Genomic DNA, 3,478 nt, shown 5'->3' on the forward strand with positions numbered 1-3,478 from the left:
TTCACCTGTTTCGCTCTCCACCTCCCACACACTGGCTGGTTTTCCTCATCTTTCTGGCTACTCTGCATCCCCCAATCTTACCCTTTTCTACTTTAAGTAATTTGACCAGCTTCCATATTTATTCCTCTCCTTTCCAGCATTCTCCTTGATCACAGCAGAAGGACCAGAGCTGGCTAGGCAACAGAGGCCCTTTGCTTCTTAGAAGGGAACAGAAAGGAGAGAGGAGAAAGAGAAAAGGGAGAAAAATGAAGACCGAACAGGACAAAAAATATTGACACCCTTCCATCTTTGAACTATTGCAAAATGCATACTTTTGTAACACTTTAATAAATGATGTGTTTTATTTCACTGTACAAATAGCAAGTACTAGGGCAAGCAAGTAATAGTGGTTAAGCCACTGGACTCTCACATGGTCGACCACTATTCAAGTCGGGCATGTGTGTGTGCGTGACCCAAATCCCAAGAGGAGGCTGAAGGAGGAGGAATTACAACATGGCCATCCACTTTCTCACTCTCCGTCTCTCTCTCCAACCCCCTCCCCCCACCCCGTGAGCACACATACCCTATAACAAAAATCTCTCTCTTAAAAAAACAGCAAGCACTATAAGAATAGTCATAACTTTCATAAGCTAGTCAATACAAAATAACAACTTATATAGAATATTAAGTTTACGAAGCACTACAACAAAATCAGATATTACCCGGCATCTTCAAAAAGCTCTTGGGAAATGTATAATATGAAAAACCTATGCAAGAATTTCAAACTATTTTTGCACCAAAATAAATTAATACATTAATTCCATTTTCCCACAAAATTTTTGAAGTCTCCTTATATTATTTCTATTTTACAGATAAGAAAATGGAATTTTACAGGCTAGATGACTTACTAGTAGAAATATCACAGGAGCTGGTCTACTGAAGGTGCTCCAAAAACAAGGCTCAGATTTTAAAAAATATTTGCTCAAAATATTTACTGCTGAATTATAACCTTTTTTTTACAAGTTAACAATTATCAATTTGTTTCCCATATGTAAATATGAATTAGGATAACAATATTTTTCTTGCTAATTTCTAAGATTTCTCTATATCATATTGTAAATCGTATGCTATCATAAGTAGTAAAAATACTTTTTACTTTACAGCATATTTAAAATAGTAGAGAAATTAAAATGTAATTACAATAATAATTTTTATATATGGGGCATGTGTAAGTGACCTATGTTACTACTAAATATTATAAGTATAGAAATATGAGTACTATACTTCGAAATAATTCATTGAAAACAATTTATTTATCATTTATCTCTGGTTAAGATTACTGTTTAACAAGAGGGAACAGTTTTCATGTTATTTAATACGAAATTACAAGAAGTGCTTGTTACAAGTGGGTCTTTTTCACAAGTAGCAAAACTGGATGAGCTGTTATTTTTTTTCTCAAAAGAAAGATGTAAAAAGATCAGCAAATGTTTACATGCTGGTTTTCTTTTTCTTTTTTTAATCACATTCATTCACTTTCACATGTATATTCACTGTATATCATTAAAGGATATAAAATGAATTTTTTCCATCCAGAATACACTGTATATTAGCTCAAAGACATTACCATACATATAATCTTCAACAGATAATTTTCCATTTTGTGTTTCTTAAATGTTTTGCTTCTTTCTTTTTCCCCCTTGTCTCCCTCTTACCCTCTGCCATTTCCCATCATCCTCCCACACTGTCTCTAGTACCCATAGTTGCTCCCCATGCCTTTATACCATCCAATATTTCAGTTTCTGCAAAGAGTGCAGACATTCAGTATATATTAAGTGGGGACATACAATGCCTCTCTTTCATAGCCCAGCCATAAATCTTTCATATTTGTCTACTTTCAACCAAATGCTAGGGTCTCATTGCATGCCAATTTTCATATATTTTAACAAAATCTAAATTCATTCTGTATTCTATAATTATAAAGTTCAGTTTCTGTCTGAATCTATTTCCTTTAAAAAAAAAAAAGAACATTTTTATAATATTTAGAGAGTTGGTTTAATAGGAATGTTTTTATAATATTTAGAGAGTTGGTTTAATAGTTTATTAGTCAATGTTCTCTAAGAATGCAGACAGAACCAATAGAAAATGTGTAGATATATAGCGGGATTTATTGGAGGAATCAGTTCACAAAACTGTGGAAGCTGAGAAGTCCCATGATAGGCCGTTGCAATGATGTCCTGGCTTGCTCATAGTGAGCTCAGTCCTAGTCTGAAGACCTCAGAGGCAGAGAAGCTAATGGTATAACTCAAAGTCTGAGGCTGAAGGCCTCAGAACCTGGGTGGCCACTGGTGTGAATCCTGGAGTCTGAGACAGACAAGCCTTGAGTTATACTCTGGTAGCAGGAAATGTCTATCTTGCTCTCTCTCAAAAGAAATCCATCTGTCTTCTGTATTTGTTCTCTTTTAATCCCTTGTTTACTGTATCAGGCCTGCTTGCCTTGAGGGCAAATCTTCCACATTCAGCATGATAATTTCTTCTAGAAACATCCCCATGGGAACACACAGAATAATGCTTTATGCTTTTTATGTTTCTAGATATTTCTTAATCCAATCTAGTTGATACCCAAAACTAACCATCACAAGTAGGTATCTTTCAAGAACTATAGACTTGTAGCCTTGAAACAATATATTCACAATATATGCTAACACCAATTAGCATATCATGAATTTTTTTGGTGAAAACTGAAAAAAAAAGTGAACATTGAATGCATCTTTTTGTATAATAGCTAGCACTGGGAAAGATGAACCTAATATTTATATATGTATGTAGATACATATTTAGCATTAAAGTCGCTAGGGGAGATGAGAGGATGGGAGAGGCAAAAAAAAAAAATGTAATAGGAATCTTTTAAAACAAGGAATGAGAAGGGATGCCAAGATCTCTCCATATTGGTAGCATTAAAATCCCTAGGGGACATGAGAGGATGGGAGAGGCAAAAAAAAATGTAATAGGAATCTTTTAAAACAAGGAATGAGAAGGGATGCCAAGATCTCTCCATATTGGTTTTCCGTGGCCACAGAGACCTCAGAGCATCTGCCTGGATCTAATTAGAAACTCCTCATGTACAGATGTTGTAGGTAGAAATTTCAAAGCCCACATGCCAAGATGTGCATGAACTATAACTTAATTTTTTTATGACTAAATTATGTTGTCATCCTATCTATCTTTTAGTTCATTCCCAGGTCTGATGTTTTTTACATCTCTTTCATCTTTCTTTGTAAAATTGCAAACAGGATATAAAAAATTGATCATCTCTAGAGTATGTGCCATCTGTAGATTAGTTATTTTCAGTGAGTGATAATAGCCATATTCCATAATGTCATACTCTTACTTTTCATTGTGTTAGTTATGCTGTGGTAACAAACAATGATAAAAACCTCTATGGCTTCAAACAATACCGTTTATCTTCACACATACAATGTGTTCAGTGTGGGCTGGCCAG

This window comes from Tupaia chinensis, unplaced genomic scaffold (assembly GCF_000334495.1).
Source record: "Tupaia chinensis unplaced genomic scaffold, TupChi_1.0 Scaffold000617_2, whole genome shotgun sequence".
In the NCBI taxonomy this organism is placed as follows: domain Eukaryota; kingdom Metazoa; phylum Chordata; class Mammalia; order Scandentia; family Tupaiidae; genus Tupaia; species Tupaia belangeri.